Genomic DNA, 21,107 nt, shown 5'->3' with positions numbered 1-21,107 from the left:
AGGCCTCTGCTTCTTCCACCAGCGCTGCGGAGCCAAGGCCCGGAAGTGTCATCAGCCCTGCTCTTTCCAGGGAAACTAGCAGGCCGACCGCTGTTAATGGCTGCGGCGGCTAGCCAAGAACACAGCCTTGTTGACACTGGGGCCCAGATCAGCGTCATCCCGGCCACAGCGATCTCGTCCTGGAACCAGCCTCGAGGACCTCCCCTCTGTACAGCCAATTCAACGGAGATCCAAAAGTATGGAGACAAGACCGTCCACTTCCAGATCGGCCAGCGGTTCTCATGGAGGTTCACCATTTCGTCCCTTCCAACCGCTATCCTGGGTGTTGACTTCCTCCTCACCCACAGACTCCTGATCAACATTCAAGGAAGGTGACTGGTAGATGTCCGTACCTTCCAATTTGTTCGCCTCAACGCCTCCCGCACGAAACAGCCGCAGATGGTCACAGTCAGAACGCCCAAGGATGAGTTTGTGTATCCTGGACTAGTTCCCATCCCTCCTCAAGCTGCAGTTCTCCGCCGCCTCACCACGCTACAGGGTGTTTCATTACATCCCCATCCAAGGCCTGCCGGCTCCCGCCAGATAAGCTCCAGATAGCGAAGGAAGAGTTCTCGCATCTAGAGGAGCTGGGGATAATTCGACGCTCCGACAGTCCTTGGGCCTCACCAGTCCACCTGGTCCCAAAAGCCTCCGGTGGCTGGCTCCACTGCGGAGATTATCGACGGCTTAACGACGAGACAGTACTTGACCATTAACCGATCCCTCACATCGAGGACTTTACGGCCAACCTGCATGGCGCGAGGGTATTCTCCAAGGTTAACCTGGTGTGCGGGTATCACCAAATCCCGAGGACATTCCCAAAATGGCCATCATCACCCCCTTTAGCTTGTTAGAGTTCCTACGCATGCAGTTCGGGCTCAAGAACACCGCCCAGACCTTCCAGTGCCTTATGGACACAGTGGGCAGGGATTTGAATTTCGTATTCATTTACCTGGGTGACATATTTGTCGCCAGCAGAGACCGACCGGGCACAACACAAGTCTCACCTGCGCACCCTCCCGACTGGCCGACTTTAGCCTAACAATCAATCTGGCCAAGTGCCAGTTCGGGAAAGAGTCCATGCAGTTTCTGGGCCATACCATCACAGCCAAAGGGGCCACACCTGCTGCTACTAAGGTTCCCATGCCCGGACCATCTCAAGAGGCTACAGGAGTTCGCGGTTATGGTCATTTTCTATAACAGCTTCATTCCAGACGCTGTGCAAGCTCACAGCTTCACTTCGCACTCATCGCGGCCAAAGACAAAACACTCACCTGAACTCCAGAGGCCAGCAGGGCATTCAAAGCCACGAAACATGCCCTCGTGAAGGCTACCCTGCTCGTCCACCCACACACCGACCTGCATATGGCGCACTCCATCAATGCCTCTGTCACAGCGCCATCCTGGAGCAGCAGGAAAACGGACAGTGGAAACAACTGGCATTCTTTAGCCGTCTTCTTCACCTGCCAGAGCGCAAGTATAGTGCTTTCAATCGTGAGTTGCTGGGCATGTACCTGGCGGTACGTCATTTCCGCTAATTCTTGGAGGGGAAGTCTTTCACCATTTTTACCGACCACAAACCCCTCACTCAGGCGCTCGCTATGGCAGGAGATCCCTGGTCGGCCCACCAACAGCGTCACCTCTCCTTCGTGTCAGAGTTCACCACTGACATTCTGCACAAGGCGGGGAAAGACAATGTGGTCGCCGACGCACTCTCACGACTGGCCATTTGCGCGCTGACACCCGGCCTTGACTTCGACCAGCTCGCCCGGGCCAGCTCGCCACGAGGAGACGAGGGCCTTCAGGACTGCTATCGTGGGCCTGCGGTTTCAGGACCTCCCGACTCCTCACGGTGAGGGCACTGTCCTGTGCGATGTCTCCATGGGCACCCCATGACCAGTGGTTCCCCAGCAGTGGCGCAGGCAAGTCTTCCACTATATCCGACCTCTCCCACCCTTCCATCAGGTCCATGGTCCATATGGTGGCAGAATATTTCATCTGGCACGGGCTTCGGAAGTAGATTGCGGACTGGGCCAGAACCTGCACCCATTGCCAGTTTTCCAAGGTACACAGGCACATCAGACCGCCTGTACAAGATTTTGAACAAGTCCAGCAACGGTTCAGCCACGTACATGTGGAAATCGTCGGACTCTTACCCGTTTCCCGAGGTAACCGTTAACCTTTTCAGAGTGGTAGACCGCATCACTCGTTGGCCCAAGGCGATCCAGATGCCTCCACGGGCTCCTGCTCCCAAACGCTTTTGAACGGTTGGGTTGCTCGGTTCGGTGTCCTGAATCACCTCACCAGTAATTGGGGCGCCCACTTTTCCTCTGTGCTCTGGGCACAGCTCGCCAACAAGCTGGGGATAGAGCTACATCACACCACAACCTATCCCCACAGGCCAATGGGCTAGTTGAGTGATTGCATCATCACCTTAAGTCGGCACTTGTGGCCCGCCTCTACGGCCCCGACTGGGTGGACGAGCTGTCTTGGGTGCTCCTGAGCATCCGCTTGACACCCAATATAGACTTACCGACTTCATCAGCCGAGCTGGTCTACAGTTCATCGCTAGCCCTACCCGGTGAGTTCGTCAATGCACCTCACAACCTCACTGTCTACTTCCCCGCCTCCGGGCCTAGTTCATTACCCCCACCGCCGCCCAGACACTGCACACTGGCCTCTTGCATCCCCAGCGACCTATCCACAGCACCTCTACAAAGACTATACAATGGGCCGTACAAAGTCATCCAGCGTTCAGGATCCACTTTTGCACTGGACATCGGTGGTAAGAGGGAACTGTTTTTGGTGGACAGGTTAAAGCCAGCCCACCTCGATCCCACTGAACCAGTAGTTGTGCCCCCACCCAAGATACGAGGCTGCCCGGCAAAAAAGGACATTGGCGCCAGTTCTGGGAGGGGTGGTGTGTGGCGGTATCCTATTAGGTAGGCTAACCGGCCCCGCTTGTCACACACGCAGCGGGGCAGCTGGCCAAAATGGCACCGTCGGGGGTTTCTTCCCGACCTCGGCACCAGACTCAAGCCCGTGCTTTGGGACCCACCTGACACCCCGGTGATGTCGGGCCCCCTCAGGGCGGTTCTCAGCCAGGTCCAGGCTGGGAGTATAAGTCCAGCCAGGCAGCCTGCAATAAATCAGTTTTTGCTCACTGAACTCAACCCATCTGGTTGTGGGATCCTTCAATTAGCAGGGTAGCTGCCGCTACTTAACAATACAAAATGTATTTTGTCTACCAAAGGATGTTTTGTATTGCATTTGTCTCAAAAAGCCATCTACGACTTTTTAAAGGATATGACATTTAAGTAGTAGATCTTGCTGGACTGGGTGGGTTTTTCTCACTGAATTTTGTGTACTTAATAATTTATCATTACTTTGTAGGTCGGTTTTGTTTTTATGCCAAATAATCAGATAAAGAAAAGGAAAATCTTAAATTAATGCTTACTTTAAAGTAGTGGTTTTCAGACTTTCCACTCACATTCCACTTTAAGTAATCTTTATGCCATAGGTGCTCTGTGATTAGTAAGGGATTGCTTAAGGTGGTATGTGAGTGGGAAAGTAAGGTTGAGAATTACTGCTCTCGTTCCAATTGTTACTGCAATATTTTGCTTGAGAAAAATTGTCATTGGCCCATTTCCTTTGGAGTTATGAAACTGTGGACATAACGAGTCAATTAGGTACGATTAAAACAGTGGTTTTTAAACTTTTTCTTTCTACTCACATCACATTAAGTAATCTCTTATTAATCACAGTGCACCTATGTCATAGGGATTACTTAAGGTGGCAAGTGAGTGGAAAGAAAAAGTTTGAAAACCACTGCTTTAAAGTATCAGATGTGTGCCATTGCAAACTTTGAAAATAAAGGAATCTTCAAATGTGATATATCTCTAAGATGTGCCATTCCATAAATATGTACCAGCTTTAATCTGGACGCAGGATAATTTGCTTTTCATTTCAATATATATTGCAAATGATCTGCTGTGTGACATTGCTCCTATTACATCATGGTTTATGTATTAGGCACCTTCATCAGCCGAGCTGGTCTACGGTGCATCGCTAGATGCTGTGGATGCACCTCTCTGAATGATCCAAAGTACCTTACGGATAATGGTACATTTTAAAGTGTAAGAACTCATTAAAAAGCAAAACAAAACAATAATCTGTTGACACCAAGCCCCAACAAATAGTAATGAGATCATGACCAGATGATCTGTTCATATTTAATATTGTTGAGTGATGAACAGACATTGGCACAAAAAGATTAAGGAAATTTCATTCAAAGGATAACACCTCTTCCAGTCCAGCACTCTCGCAGTTCACTGCTGCTGCTTTGTCGGACTTTTACCTACAACCTGCTGATTCTTATGACAATCTCATTCCAATCTATACTTTGTTACATTTCTTCGAGAAATGACTAAAACATTGATGTGATAAAGGAAGAACACTACTGCTGTGCCACAGATGGTACTGAAAGGGATTAGTAAATTTAGTTCACATATTGATCAGGGAAGGGCCTGAACTGAGGAGGAATAGAATATGAAAAAAAGAAGTTAAGGCCTGCAAAAAAAAAAATTGGCTAACCCCTTAACAATGAACCTCTTCTGCATCTGTTCTTCTCCTTCTGCAGTTTCCTTTTCCCTTGCCTCTTCAGCCTCTACGAATTTTTCAATGTCCTTATCATCCATGTCTAGGTTCAGGCTGTTGTTGACCATGCTTCAGTGTCTTGCCAGTGTCATCAGTTGCATCAACAGTCTGAGAAAAGGTCTTCCTCAGGTAGTAGGCCTTGAATGCTGCAATAATTTCTTGGTCCATTGGCTGGATTAAAGAGATAGTTTGGTGGGAGGAACATCACTTTGCTGTCGAGGTGGAGGGGGGGTCACCAATGAAAGGGGGATGTCCTGGAGCGTTGTCTATAATTGACAAAATCTTCTTACAAGCTGTACTTCTCCATTTCATTGGCAAAGCAATCGAGAAGGGCATCCTGAAATGGCATTTATGTCATCCAGAACTTTTTAATTGCTCCTATAATAAACCAGTAAGTGTGTTTGTTAATATTCTTGAAAGCCCTGGGGTTTTCACTATGCCAAATAAGAAATGGCTTTAACTTGTAGCCAGCAACTTTACCTCCTAACAAATCTGTCTTTAAAAGCCTTAAAGCCTGGCATTGACTTGGCCTCCTCATGGTTGAAGGTCTTTTCACGCATTTGCTTCCAGAATAAGGAAGCACTTTAAAAATTTGCTGGGGCAAATAACCTTCTACAATCCGTTTATCTAAGTTACCATCAAATTCTTCTGCTGCCTTCGCATCAGCATCACAGACATTCACATTATGCAGTGAGAAACATTGTTTGAAGTGCTTGAACCATCTAGCTCTAGCACTAAAATTAATATCCTAGTCTGGCCTTGCTTTATCTTTCAGCATCTGGAACAAGCTTCATGCCTTAGCAGTGATCGACCACGTGCTGAAAGGGACTCACTTTTGTGTTTGGTCCTCAATCCATGTCATTAGCTATTTCTCCATATCTGATACAAGGTCCCTCTCATATTTTCGTTAGCCGTGTAGCTTTCATTGGAGCCGATCCTTAACAGCTTGGAGAATTTTTATCTTTGTTTTGGAAGATTGTCGCGATTGTCGAGTGCGACAAGCCTAAATCGCGAGCAATAACATTAATTTTTTTTCCATCTTTGTGTTGTTTAATAACCTTTCGTTTCACTTCCAATTGATACTTTTCCTTTGCGACTTGCTGCTGCTCTCACTAACACTGGTCTTGCTGCGTTTGGGAGCTATAATAGATAAAAGTATAGTTACCAGTACAGTATACCGACATACACAATACACCTACATACACCTTTGTATGTAGAAAGCTGTTTCATATATCTCCTATGTCCCATTCTCGGATCAGGATTACTGACAACTCCATTATAACCCTATCAGACCACCTTAAGTTATATCAATCATGGAAGGTTTAAAGAAATAATTAGAAAAAAATAGAACTAGAGAAAATCTCATTAAACCAAAATGTTTTCTAAATTGTATCCAAATCCTCAAAGTACGTTTAACCACCAGATTATTAGTTAATTTATTTAAAAATATAGGAAGTAAGGATCCAAGAAGAGCAATAAAAGAAAATTTTGGAACAGCATTAGATTCCAAAGAGATCCATATTAGTCAGTCAAAGAAAGGTTAAGGCAACAATAGTTGGAATAGTTCTGTATTGCTTATGGGGCCATTATAAAGGACTTCACTGAACTCTCAACACTCTGGATGAGCAGGTGAACAGGTAGAGATTGTGGGTCCCAATAACATACTTTAAAAAAAAAAGACATGATAGGATACAGGACAATGTTTCTGTCCATCATCCTATCATCTCCCCAGCTGCTTTACGTATATACATAATTTCACCCCTTGCTCCTCTCTTGAGAGGGTCAGAACCTAAAACATTGACTGGACACTTCAACCCTTGGATGCTGTCTGATCTGTTGAGTTACCCCAGAGATTCTTAATGATTTCAGTCTCAGCAGTTTTTATCTTTCTTTGGGACAGTATGTTGCCTCCTGGGTGCAAAGGTCAGGGATAGCTCAAGGCAGCGAAAGAGCATTCTGAAGGGAAAGGCTGCAGAGCCAGTTGTCATAGTGCATGTAGGTAGTTACAGTATAAGTAAGAAATGGAATGAGATTCTCCAAGCTGAATTTAGGAAGTTAAGAAATAAAGGAAGTAAATTATGAAAATATATGGACATTGTGGTTGAAGTAAAAACACAAAATGCTGGAGAAACTCCGCAGGTCAAGCAGTGTCCTTTATACAGCAAAGGTAAAAATACATAACTGGCGTTTCTGGCTTGATCCCTTCATCAAGGTATGGAAAATGTTGGCAGGAGTCCAAACAAAAGAGTGGGGGGTGGGGGGAAGGGTGGTCACAAAAGCAGGAGGTGATAGGGGAGAAGGGAGGGAGGGAGGGGACAGCTGTGACCAAGGGAAGGAGGGATGGAGGAGAACTGGAAAGGGCCGACCACCTGACCATGCGACAGGTAGTACTGTATTACATGGTACCAGTAAAACTCAGACCAGTGACCTGACATTGATTACAGTGAACCGGTGTGGACTCGAAGGGCTGACATGGCCTGTTTCCCACTGTAAACGGTTATATGGTTATAGGGAAGTGGGGGAGAAAATAGCAGAAATGAGAAAAGTTGATGTTAATGCCATCTGGCTGGAGAGTGCCCAGATAGAAAATCAGGTGGTGTTCCTTCAGTTTGCAGGTGGTCTTGGTGGGACAGTACACAAGGCCATGGACAGACATTTGAGTGTGACACAGAACTGAAAGGGTTGGCGATTGAGAGGTCTCAATCACTGGTGCAGATGGAACAAAAGTTAGGAGATAAATTTCTTCTTGAGGCAGTGCTTCACATCGATGCATTTGATGGATGGGAGGTTGGACTGTGTGGTAGACTTGCCAAAGTTGGCTACTTTCTGTCTTCCTGGACACTTATCAAACTAGGCTGTGATGTAACCAGTCAGTATACTTTCTAGTGTGTTCCTAGTAGATGCACTGGTCATTTTCCAATATTCGCTACATTCTCTATCAGTTCCTTTGAAATGAAGGGTTGCTGATACGACTCCACTTTTAAAAAAAAAGAAACAAATTGTAGACTGGTTAGACTAGGGACGGGCAAACTATGGCCAGTAGGCCAACTGCGTCCCATTGCCCATTTTTAAGTGGCCTGTTAAAACATAGTCTCTAACAATAAATCGCACTCTATGTACATTGCACTACTTGGCTTCAAGAGTAGAAGCTGCTGCAATTTTCTGTTTTCTTTCCTATTCCCCCTTTCTGTGCAAATGGATTTGGGGGGAGGGGAGATTTTCTTCTGTTTTACTTTCTCTTTTTAAGTGCTTCAGGAGGCCACGGCTATGCCGTCCACCTGGAGCTGTGGTAGGGTAAACCAGTTTGAGGGGAAACAGTCCTTGACTTCCTGTGTGCTAACCTGGGGCTGGCCGGGAGCCAATCTAAGCCAGCTCTAATGTCATCCCCCCAAATGAATGGCTCACTGCTATTCCCTGCCAGAGCTCTCACATAGAGAGGAACTGCTTTATGCTTGGGGGCTGGGGAAGCAGTGGGGGGGGGGGGGGGTAAGGATGGATGCGAAGAGGGTTAGGTTGGGTCCTTCTCTCTTCACGCTGGTCCAACTCCCATTCCTGCAGTCGCCAAACTGCAGTGTGGTGAAACCAATGGTTTTGACATTGCTGTTGTGCAGTGCCAGATGTGGGCAAGATGAGTCATATGCGTGCTCGAGAGGGCAAACTTGTAAGAGAAACAGCCCATGTAGGTCTCGCTGAGCCACTCTGTAATCCTTACCCGCCAGCTTAAAGGTCTGTGACACCACACACGGTATTCCATGAGGCCGCTGTGGGGTGCCACAAAACCAGAAGTTGTTGGGTCTGTATCTGCAGACTGTTGGACTTCGTTGTGTGCAGATTGGCTATTGCATCTGTGACCACAACTGAGAGGTGTTAGAGGGGGTTGGGCCATCCTGGGTGTACTGTCTGCTCCATCAACAGTCCAAACATACTGCTCCATCTAGAACATCAGAGCACAGAAAAAAGCCCTTTTGGTCTTCTAGTCTGTGCCATACCATTTTTTTTCCTCATCTTACTGATCTGCACCCAGTCATAGCCCTCCATACCTCTCCACTCCATGTACCTGTCCAAATTCTTAAATGTTAAAATTGAGCCGCATTCACCACTTCAGCTGGCAGCCTGTGAGCTCTCCATCTTTGAATTCAATCTATCAATGGCTGCTCATCGGGGTGGCACCTGAATCTTTGCAGCACCTCTTGTGTCTCTTTCAGAGGGTCCCAACACCTGCCAACCAGTGCAGTCTGCTCTTCAGTCCTGTCACTCCTGCCTCCTGCAGCTGGGTGTCCAGCAACATGGTGACCAAATCATTTTTTCTGGCAGTAATGAGGATAGAAACTGGGCAGGAGAGGGCAACGTCACACAGGATACCCTCCACAGTTGCAGAGAAAGGCAACTTTGCAGTGGTCCAGCAGCCCTCTGACATCTCCAGTGAGGAGGTCTCAGCATGACTCTCCAGCAATGCAGCTCTTCCTTGCCTCAGCAATGGGGTTTTCTGGTCTAAAAACAGTTTTTCCTTGCAGTGTAGCTGGTTGAAAACTGCCAGACTTAATATTGTTTGACCTATGACTCCTTGTATTTTTCTGTTTGTGGCTCACACCCAAAAATGTTTGGCTAACTCTTGGTTAGATTGACTTCAGTGGTGTGATCAATGTTGGAGTTGATTATTAATCTTGTCATTGATGAGCATTTGGAATGGAGGGACAGTCCAAGTCAGCATGGATTTACGAAAGGAAAATCGTATTTGACAAATGTGAAATTGTTTGAGGATGTAACCAGCGGAATGGACCAGCACAGTTGATGTGGTATACTTGGTTTTTCTGAAGGTTTCTGACGAAGTCTCACACAAGAGAATAGTATAGAAAATAGGGGAAACAAATCCATGTGAATTTATTCATAAATGGAATGCAAGATTATTGATAGAGAATAGAGAAATACCCATACTGAAACATTTAATTGAGCTCTGGAATAAGGTTAAAGATATTGGAGAGGAGATTTAATGTCAAGAAGAACACCTTTATTTCATAATAGACATCCCATTTTCTATGGGAAATTAATTTTTAAAGATTTGGAAAATTATAGTATTAGGAAAATTAAAGTTTGTTTTGAGGCTGGAAAATTTATTACTTTTAATAGAATGAAGGAAAGTTTAAAGTACTGGAAAATACTCAATTTTGTTATTATCAAATTTTGAGGTTCTTGAAAATTTTGGTCAAGATTTATTATTATCAATAGGAGGTAGAATCAGTGTTATGTGCTAGATATAAAGAAATTTATTTCAAATGTGTATAAATTATTGCAAAAGAAAGGTCAGAAGGAAGGGGTTTAGAAATTAAGATCTTGATGGCAAAGAGATGAAAAAATTGATTGTGACACTTAGAGAGCATGAAATGTACAACAAATGTGAGATATAGGTTGGTTCAGTATAATTTTATACATCAATTATATTTGACATTACAGAAGTTGCACAAAATGAATCATATTTATTAAGGATTTATATTAGATGTGGACAAGTTGGTACATTTTTGCATTCAACTTGGCAGTGTTCCACAGTTGAACCTTTTTGGTTCACAACAGGTAATTTATTAGAATGAATAACGGGGGTTAAAATTCCCACAGGAATGCTGATTTTATTGGGAGATGTTAGAGGGGTCAAACCTAAATTGAATATATATCAAGTGAAATTTGTTGTAATTGCTTTAGCGATAGCTAGAAAATGTCACATGTTGGCAGAAGTTGGGGGTTGTGTACCACTTGAAAAAATGTACTTATAATTTAAGAAATAGGTATCATGTTTTGGAAAATAAGGAGCCCCTATTGACAAAGTGTGGGTATTAATATTTAAATGAATCACAATCTTTTTCTCTTCTAGGACTTTACCTCTTGTCTTTTTCCTTTTGTGTTGTAGGGGTTGGAGTGAAGAGGGTGGGAGGTGGGGTAGTAGGATTTTTTTTTCTTCCTATACACATATCACATGTATTTGGAATGAATTTGAAATATTTAACTGCTTATTTTGTGGTTTAAAATAAAGTATTATTTTATATACTTAATTGAAGACCATAATTTAACAAAAAACACACATTTATCCGAGTGCAAAAAAAAAAGTGAGCTAGCAATAATGCAAATCGTCCTTTTGTGGTGCAGACCAAAAGGTTCAGTGCTGTGAATGTGGCTATTTACAGTATAAATATTCATGATCAAAACAAAGAAATTGAATGTAATATCTTGGGTTGTGCAGACTAGGGCTTTTTTCTCTGGAGCGTAGAAGATTGAGGGGTGACTTGATAGAGGTGTTTAAGATTTTAAAAGGGACAGACAGAGTAAATGTGGATAGACTTTTTCAATCAAGAGTGGGGGAGATTCAAACTAGAGGCCATGGTTTAAGATTGAAGGGGAAAATTATAAGGGGAACCTGAGGGGAAATTTCTTTACACAAAGGGTGGTAGGGATATGGAATGAGCTTCTGGCAGACGTGGTTGAGGTGGGATCATTGGTTACCTTTAAGGAAAGACTGGATAGTTACATGGAGAGGAGAAGACTGGAGGGGTATGGACCGGGTGCTGGTCAGTGGGACTAGGAGGGTGGGAATTTGTTACGGCATGGACTAGGAGGGTGGGAATTTGTTATGGCCGAACTGGCCTGTTCTGTGCTGTAAGTGGTTATATGGTTTTATATGATAACCGCTGGCTGACAGTCCAAGCTGTGAGGAAGATTTCAAGAGGCCACATGGTGACTTGGATAAATCAGGAGATTGGGCAAGCATGGCAGATACAGTATTATGTAGATAAAAATGAGGTTAACCACTTTGGTCGCAATAAACAGGCAAACAGATTATTATTAAGGGTTCCACAGTTGGTATTGCAGTTAGTACAATGACTTTACAGCGCTAGCGATCGGGTCCTTGGTTTGAATCCTGCGCTGCTTGCAAGGAATTCATACATTCTCTCTCAGTACCTGTGTGGGTTTTTCCCAGGGGTTCTGGTTTCCTCCCACCATTCGAAAGGTACCTGGAGTGTAGGTTAATGGGGTATAAATTGGGTAGCATGGACCTGTGGGCTGAAATGGCTTGTTACAATGCTGTATGTCTACAAAAAAACATCTGAATGGTGACATTTGAGGAAAAGAGGAATTGCAATGAGATCTGGGTGCCATGATGCAACAGTCATTGAATTCAGGTCTAGAAAGTTGGGAAGAAAACAAATGGCATATTGAGGAGTATTGCAGAGAATTTGAATATAGAAGCAGGGACATCTTACTGCAGTTGTAAAAGGTCTTGCTGAGGCCACACCAGGAGTATTGTGTTCAGTTTTTTGGTCTATTAACCTGAGGAAGGTCATCCTACTTATTGAGGGAGTTCAGCAAAGGTTCACCAGATTTGTGATATGGTAGGGCTAATAGGACTGAAGAAAGATTGGATAGTTTAGTTTTGTAACAATTGAAATTTAGAATAATGAAGGGAAATCCCAGAAATGTACAAAATTTGGACAGGTGGAATGCAAGAGTATTATTGATTTTGGGGAAGCCCAGAACAAGGGGTCAAGGATAAGGACGAAAACTATTACAGAAAGTTGTTGAAGCCTATTTGTTAGATACTACTTTGAGACCAATTGATTGGAGCTGTTTCAGGAGGCCTTTTTATGGTGCAACCCCACATTAAAGTTGACTCAAGGGGGAAAAAAAGGTGAATTTACCTTCTTTGGTGATGGCTTATAACAGGGGTAGCCAAACTTGCTTAATGTAAGAGCCACAAACGATAAAGCTCAGATGCATGAGAGCTGCAGGAGAACAACAAAATTCACACATACGTTTTTATTGTTACATACACATTTTGTAACAAAAATTTTATATAAATTTTAAGAAATGCATATTAAATGCAATAATATTTATTCATGCCTGCAGTTTTTAAACTGTTAATTTGTATTAGTTTCAATAATCACAAAGACACAAATAGGTAAAACCAAAAAAAATTAGATCTATTTTAATCTGATTTCCACCTTACAAATCTTATTATAATCATTTTTTAATGACTAAAATACAATGCTACAAATATCAGGCTATTAAAGATGCGAGTCGGGCAGGTGAGGGGAAGAGACCAGCAGTGCGGGGCAGGCAAAGCGGGGGGAGACCGGCAGCGCGAGTCGGGCGGGCGAGGGGGCGAGACTGGCAGCGCGAGACGGGCGGGCGAGGGGGAGAGACTGGCAGCGCGAGACGGGCGGGCGAGGGGGAGAGACTGGCAGCGCGAGTCGGGCAGGGTAGAGACTGGCAGCGTGAGTCGGGCGGGAGGGAGAGACCGGCAGCGCGAATCGGGCGGGCGGGGGGGGGGGGGACCAGCAGCGAGCCACATATTAAAGGTCAAAGAGCTGCATATTAAAGGTCAAAGAGCCACATGTGGCTCTTGAGCCATGGTTTGGCCACCCCTGGCTTATAATGTAGATACAGTGTTGCCTTTATGGAGAGCAGAATCAGGAGCTGAGGGAGGCAGGGCGAATGGTGCAGTTGTGCCGCCCATCTCCGTCACATCAAACATATGCACCAGCCAGTTTATGCAGATGATTTATTGTTTTTTATTTCAAATCTTGACATTTCTAACCAAATATATTAACTTTGACCAGTTTAGCCAGTTTTCAGGTTATAAGTGTGAACTTTGGCTCTTAAAAGAGTCTTTTGCAAGTATTTTAATTTCCCGTTTAAAAATAATGAAAGTTCAATTCCAATATTTAAGAATTACAATTATAAAAAGTTACAAAAATTTAGTGTAAGAGAATTTTTTGGTATTACTCAATAAGATTAAGCTATTTTTTCTATGTTCTCTTAAATCAGAGAAATGTCAATGATCTATTTCAAAGATTTGATGTATCAAGTTGATTAAAATGAACATTTTACCTAAATTTTTTCTTATTCTTAAATCCTTTTTTAGCTCATTAGATTCTGTAATTTCTATTTGCATATGGCAGGGAAAAAATACATATAAATAAAACCCATCTTCAAAAGACTAAAAGGAATGGAGGATTACCACTTACACATTTTACTATTAGGCAATTAATAGACGTAACTTTCTTTTATTATTACATTTAGATAAGTCAGTGAATCACCCTCTTGGGTAGAAATGGAACAGAAGTTTAAAAAAAAAACTTCTATGTTGGCAATTTTAGGATTTTTTTTACCATTTTCCTTTTCTAAATTGACACATAATCTATTAATGAGAAATAGGTTGAGAATATGGGCTCAATTAAATTTAAAAAAAATTCTTTGGCTTTAATAGTTATTCTCTGGCTTGTCCCATTACAGAAAATAATCTTTTTCAGCCGTCTCTGCTGAATGTAGGTTTAAAGGAATAGTATATATTAGGTCAGATACAGCAATGAGCTCTCTGAACCCTTCTCCATTAACAATGGCGTGAAGCAAGGCTGTGTTCTGGCACCAACCCTCTTTTCAATCTTCTTCAGCATGATGCTGAACCAAGCCATGAAAGACCCCAACAATGAAGACGCTGTTTACATCCGGTACCGCACGGATGACAGTCTCTTCAATCTGAGGCGCCTGCAAGCTCACACCAAGACACAAGAGAAACTTGTCCGTGAACTACTCTTTGCAGATGATGCCGCTTTAGTTGCCCATTCAGAGCCAGCTCTTCAGCGCTTGACGTCCTGCTTTGCGGAAACTGCCAAAATGTTTGGCCTGGAAGTCAGCCTGAAGAAAACTGAGGTCCTCCATCAGCCAGCTCCCCACCATGACTACCAGCCCCCCCACATCTCCATCGGGCACACAAAACTCAAAACGGTCAACCAGTTTACCTATCTCGGCTGCACCATTTCATCAGATGCAAGGATCGACAATGAGATAGACAACAGACTCGCCAAGGCAAATAGCGCCTTTGGAAGACTACACAAAAGAGTCTGGAAAAACAACCAACTGAAAAACCTCACAAAGATAAGCGTATACAGAGCCGTTGTCATACCCACACTCCTGTTCGGCTCCGAATCATGGTCCTCTACCGGCACCACCTACGGCTCCTAGAACGCTTCCACCAGCGTTGTCTCCGCTCCATCCTCAACATCCATTGGAGCGCTTACACCCCTAACGTCAAAGTACTCGAGATGGCAGAGGTCGACAGCATCGAGTCCACGCTTATGAAGATCCAGCTGCGCTGGATGGGTCACGTCTCCAGAATGGAGGACCATCGCCTTCCCAAGATCGTATTATATGGCGAGCTCTCCACTGGCCACCGTGACAGAGGTGCACCAAAGAAAAGGTACAAGGACTGCCTAAAGAAATCTCTTGGTGCCTGCCACATTGACCACCGCCAGTGGGCTGATAACGCCTCAAACCGTGCATCTTGGCGCCTCACAGTTTGGCGGGCAGCAACCTCCTTTGAAGAAGACCGCAGAGCCCACCTCACTGACAAAAGGCAAAGGAGGAAAAACCCAACACCCAACCCCAACCAACCAATTTTCCCTTGCAACCGCTGCAATCGTGTCTGCCTGTCCCGCATCGGACTTGTCAGCCACAAACGAGCCTGCAGCTGACGTGGACTTTTTACCCCCTCCATAAATCTTCGTCCGCGAAGCCAAGCCAAAGAAGATATATTAGGTATCCAAAGTTATAATGATCTTTTTATTCAAGATAATTCTGCCTCTTTTGAAAAATTATCTGCCAAATTTAATCTTTCCTCGACACTTTTTAATATATTTACAAATTAGACATTTTGTTTAGTCCAAGATTTTTGATTTTCCTCGAATCTCAAATACTGATATTCTTGATTTTTTAAAAAACTTTTTCATGCTGGATTAATACCATCTCTTTATAATGATATATTGGATTTAAAATCATCCTCAATGGCTGGGATTAAGAACTATTGGGTACAAGATTTTAACCTAACATTTTCAGATGAAGATTGTTACTTTACTCTCAGTTTGATGAATGATGCTTCATTTTGTGCATGGCATTGCCTATTACAATTTAAGGTGGTTCACAGACTCACATGTCCAAACTTAAATTATCTAATTTTTATTAAGATATTGATCCTCTATGTGAGGTGTAAAATTTTTGAAGCTTCATTGATCCATTTTCCAAATTTTAACAACAGTTTTTAAGATCAAAATAGAACCATGTCCATTAATTGCTTTGTTTGGTTTTTCATGTGAACCGGATATACTTTTGTCTGCAACTCGAGAGAAAGTTTTAGCCTTTATCACGCTAATAGGCTTTTCAATTTTATTGAAATGGAAAGGTGATTCTTCACCTACTCATACACAGTGGTTATATGATGTAATGTTCTATTTAATCTTGGAGAAAATTAGATACGTTAAAAATAGAAAGTTTCAATTTGTAAAGATGTAGGGCCATTCAATTCATGACTGGAAGAATTAAGAATTTTGAATGTTTCTGAGATTCTCTGTCCAATGTCTGGGGGAGCTTTTAGTTTTTTTCTTAAATCTAGATTAATTTGGCAAATATGGGTTTAACATGGTTATCGATTAATTCAATAACTTGTTTCATATCTGGTTTAAGGGACTGTTTGATGTAGTTCCATCCATGTGTGTGTATTTGCATCCATATGAGATGACGTGTGCTTTATTTTAAAAAAACTTGTATACAAGTTTATATGTTAAACAATAAAAATATTTGAAAAGGATAAAAAAAATTAAAAATTCCCTCCCACCCAAAAGAACAAAAAAACTTTAGCCTTCACTCATATGAATAATGATCCTTTAGATACAAATCGCAGTTGCTTTTGCCCTGTATCTGAACACTGAGTGCTTTAAAATTCATGCTTGGGTCACAGGCTGATGATGTCATTGCGACACCATCAACCCTCCCCTTTGCAGGCATTTTCAGCGGCTTCCAGTTTGTGGATGAACTGGAGCACTAAACTCTACCTTTAAGTGTAGCCCCCCCCCCCCCCCCCCCAAGGGGGATGGAAGCTAGAGTGTATTCCACCAGTCCATCCACCTTTGGACATTTATGGAAGAAGTAAGTGCAGCGATGTCAAGATGGAGAATCTGTCCTTTCATTTGCCTCCCCCCCCCGAAAAAGGACTAATGAGGCAGCCACCTACAATGGTCATGTAAACATAGAGTACACAAGCTCGGTGACTGGCTAAATCAGCAAGTGCATCGACGATGTTACCGAGATCAAATGCTTCACAACCAGGGCTAACCAGAAACCATAGTTACTTAGAGCTCATGATGCTGCCTTCAGGACAAGAAACTAAATGGCACTAGGATCAGCTAGGGCTGAACTTTCCCATGAATCTGGAAGGCAAAACATGAGTAGGCACAGAAGATTCATCAACAGCTGTGTGACACCGGTGACCAGGCAAGGGATCAAGATTGCAATTTCAGGTGCCATTGCTGCAAAATGAGAACAAGGGATGAGAGAGTAGTGAGTGTCAGGAACCAGCTTTTGCTAAGTGTTTTTAAAAAGGGAGTGGAGGGCAATTAAACAGAATGGTGATGGGTGGGGGTGAATAATAACAGGTAAGGGACGGTGATAAATAAAAAGAGGGGAAGCTCAAACAGACTCATTATTAGAGTGGCACAGTGTAGAAGTGGGAGATTGAAGCTTTGGCAAGCAGAGGCTAAATACGAGCTTGTTTCCAGTATAGGTGAGACCAAGCAAGTCCTTTGCATTTAAACAAAGAGTAGTTAATGGAGACAGCAGCTAGAGCAGTGGAATAATCTTAATGCAGTGTATGGGAAATGTGGGACAGCACAATTCTTCCCGATGACACCTGCAAGAGGTGTATCCAGCTGCAGCTCCTTCGAGATTGAGCTGGATGAACTGGAGTCAGAAGCAGTAATCGAGAGGAGCCTGATGTCAGGAGGCAAGTGACTGTCAGGAGAAGGAATGGAAATAGGCAGAAATAACAGAGCATCCCTCTGGCCATTTTCCTCAAGTATCCTGTTGGGGAAGACGATCTACCAGGGACAAGTCGCAGTGGTCATGTCTCTGGCACAGAGTCTGACCCCTCAGCTCAGAAGGGAAGTGTGGAAAGAGGAGAGCTATGGTGATTGGGGATGCATTGGTCAGCTAAATAGATAGGAATTTCTGGTATGTTACCTTCCAGGTGCCAGGGTCAAGGATTTTTCTGATTGACCACATACTGGAGGGGGAGGGTGAGCAGCCAGATGTCATGGGCCACATGGAAATCAATAACATAGATAGGAGTAGGGATGTGGTCCTGAAGAGGGAATATAGGGAGTTTAGAAAGAAGCTATAAAGCAAGGGGTAATAATCTCAGGATTGCTGTCTGTGCCATTGTAATGGAGGATTAAAACCATGTACCCAGATGCTTTTTTGCTTATGTGGAACTGACGACACTGGGTCCACACGCAGGTCACCTTACTTTCAGAACTAGCAGATGTAATTAAACTCAGCCATGGGGACTTATCTGAAGATACACTTTGAAATGGAATTCCACTGTGAGGCCCAGGGAAAGCAGTTGTCAAATGCAACACTCTGAAATTGACGAATTGGTCACAACCTGTCTTGCTCGAGAAGTTTTAATAAGTCTTTGTATCTACGAGATAAACCAGGAAATCATAACATCCTGGTTCCATAATAATTAATCTTCTAAATTGTAGAATGTAATGTTCAGTTTTGATTTTGACTGACAAATATTAGAAGGAGTAGGCGCATGATTAATTGTTTTTGGGGTATATAAGCCTGTGGTCCTGCTGCTGAAGTTTAGACTCTCCGAGGGGTGGGAACACCCCTTGTCAAGAAGGAAGAACAGCCAGAGTCCGAGCAACGTCCCGGTCGGGGGAGGTGGAGAAGCTGCTACCAGCGCCCTGACAACCTACTACAAGTGTGCAGTCGTTGCCTCGCTTCGGCAGTTGGGACCAGTCCAAGCGTTGATAAGTATAGTTGGGAAGGGCTTGCATATTGTAGTGTGAAATCAGCTTTTGAATTAGTAATAAACATTTGTATAAACTGAACTGCTCTCAGTGTGTGTGTCTATTTTCTTTCGGTAGCTCAAACACTGTGACCAATCTAAAATGAACAAAATGAGAGGTATAAGTTTACCCAAGACAATTGGCGCTGCGAGCAGGGTTGGTCTCAAGATGTTTCGCCGAAAGAAAGAGGTGAGCCTGAGCAGTTCTTGATTCCTGGATGGACTTCCAAAGACGATGGGTTTGGCATGTTGGCCAATACCCTGTCTTTGTTGGGACCACCCATTAGTTGGGATGAGAAGTTAGACTCATCAAGTGCACCTCTGGGAGAGCGGGTTGCCACTCTCCTTCGAGAAAGTAAATTTCCTGATAAAAAGGGAACGCTGACGAATGGTTTTTGGTTGCTGGCCACAGCATTACGCCACTCCGTTCAGCGTGAAGCTGAATTAATTCAAAGAGAAGTAGAATCTCAGTGCAAAAGAAAGCAATTAGAGGAGGAGCTAGAAGTCCTGCGACAATGCTGTTCCATGATGAGCGAGATTGTTCGCACCAGTCAGGACAGAGCCAAAGAATGGGAAGATAAGCATGTCCAAATGATTTGCCGTAATATTAAACTCCGGCAGCAGCTCTGTGCAGATAAGGAAAGGCATGGAGTAGAACCCGATCCATATTGTATTCATGCCATGATAAGGAATGGTGACGATCCTGATGTAATTGAGGATTGGGATGGGAATATTTGGAATGAGAATGGTAATAATGCAGATTCTCCTCAGCATGTGTCTAACATACTACCCTCTCCATCTGCTGTTCACGCTCGCCCTATAAGGCAGCAGATTTCCCAAACAGACAGAAGGGGGGATGATGTAAGGGTAGAGATGGAAGGGATAGATACCCCAGTTTCCCATGTGGACCCAGGGGAAAATACCCAAACCCCTGCTTATGCTCTATGGCCTACTCCCTTTGTTGGATGGCCTCGACCTCCTCCCCTAGACTGGGTGGAGGGCCCTGTGGGCCAAAGTGGGAACAGGGGTCGGAAACAGTCAATGATACGTGACTTCTCTGTAAAAGAGCTGGCTACCATTGGAGATCGATTTAGGCAAAAGGCAGGAGAAACTCTGACGGCCCGGCTCCTGCGTGTCTGGGAACAAGGAGGGGGTAATGTATTTTTAACCCCTGAGGAATTGTTGGGATTAGGAACATTATCTACTGATATCAGGGTCACTGCTGAGCTGCGGGGTAGAGGGAGAGAGATGGATTACTTACTTACTACTCTAGGGGATGCCCTGCTACGAGTATACCCATCACCAATAGATTGGAATTTACATTTGCAAAACAATTGGAGAACCCCAGAGGAGGGTATAGCATTAATTCGTCAACAGGCCCTGTCCTCTGCCTTGTATGGAGGGCGTTTGAGGCTGTGGGTACATGGGGGGAGTCCTGATGAAGAGATATTCACTGCCGGAATGCATACCAGATTGGTTCGTTCTGCCCAACCCACCACACGGGGATTGGTTCTGTCCATAACTAGTCCGCTAATTGGGCACCCTGTGTCTGAGGCGGTGCACGCCTTATCTGGGCTTCGAGAATTAGAACTGGGAGGTAAAATCCATTCACGTACAACCCAGGTTAAATCAGACAAGCAGGATGAAAAGAGAAGGGCTGCTGGTAATAATGGACCGACAAGGAAGGACCTTTTTCTAACCTTGTTAAAGTTAGGCGTACCTAAAAGTGATATTGATGGGAAACCTACTGCGGTCCTTTATGCCCTTTATAAGAGAAAATCAGGGGAACATCATCCCCAGCTGCTGAGTCCTCCTGGACCAGCTGTGCCTTCTGCTCCCACTGCTGCTTCTATCGAGCTGGCTTCTCCTGCTCCAGTTACTCGTCATGAAGTAAAACAATGGGTTAAACAGGCTCTTAAAGATAACAATAGCATGTGGTCCTGGAAGCCCCCGAACCCTTCTGAAGCCTGAAGGTGTGGGCAGGATTCCCGTGTCTACTCCATCGAGACACGGTGCACACACGGGGATCCGCGGCCCTACATACCGTTAACAATCCACTGGGGTGGGGGTAATGATCGCCAATACTTGGCTTTGGTCGACACTGGTGCAGAGCACTCGGTGATTCCTGGTAATCCCGACCTCTGGACTGGACCGGCCTTTCGAATAGAGGGGTTGGGAGGAGCGGTCACCCTGGCAAAGGAAATAAAAGTCTGTGCCATGGTGGGTGATAGCCCTTCCCCTGTCTGGTTACATGCCCTGGTGGCTGCTACTGATGAGTCTATCCTGGGTATTAATATGTTGGCCGGTATGGCCCTTAATACTAGCCAAGGGGGATTTGAATTTGGAATTCGAACTATTACAAAAAAACTAGTAGTGTGTCAGGCTAAGTGGGATCCTGTGATGGTGCCAGCCCCCATGAAACCAGTGTGCATTCCACAATATCGTCTCCCTGGGGGGGCAGGAAGAGATTACTGCCACCATCGATGCTCTGCAAGAAGAAGGGGTAGTGAGGCCCGCAACGTCG

At 44.3% G+C, this 21,107-nt stretch overlaps 1 protein-coding gene across 4 annotated transcripts in view; it reads left to right on the top strand.

Moving 5' to 3' along the window:
* trim59 (tripartite motif containing 59) overlaps window positions 1-21,107 on the top strand; it is a 36,160-nt gene that overhangs the window by 2,165 nt on the left and 12,888 nt on the right. For 2 of the 4 annotated variants that reach the window (XR_011344159.1, XR_011344158.1), the window contains exon 2: window positions 18,663-18,773. The exons of 1 other annotated variant lie outside the window; for it this stretch is intronic. The gene's annotated coding sequence lies outside the window, so the exon portion shown is untranslated. Of the gene's footprint in view, window positions 1-6,821; window positions 6,908-18,662; window positions 18,774-21,107 lie in introns of those variants that run through there. One more of the 4 variants, XR_011344160.1, reaches the window with a different exon arrangement.

The sequence above is a fragment of the Narcine bancroftii genome, chromosome 9 (genome assembly GCF_036971445.1).
Source record: "Narcine bancroftii isolate sNarBan1 chromosome 9, sNarBan1.hap1, whole genome shotgun sequence".
Taxonomy (NCBI): domain Eukaryota; kingdom Metazoa; phylum Chordata; class Chondrichthyes; order Torpediniformes; family Narcinidae; genus Narcine; species Narcine bancroftii.
This window is presented reverse-complemented; position numbering and strand designations above follow the sequence as displayed.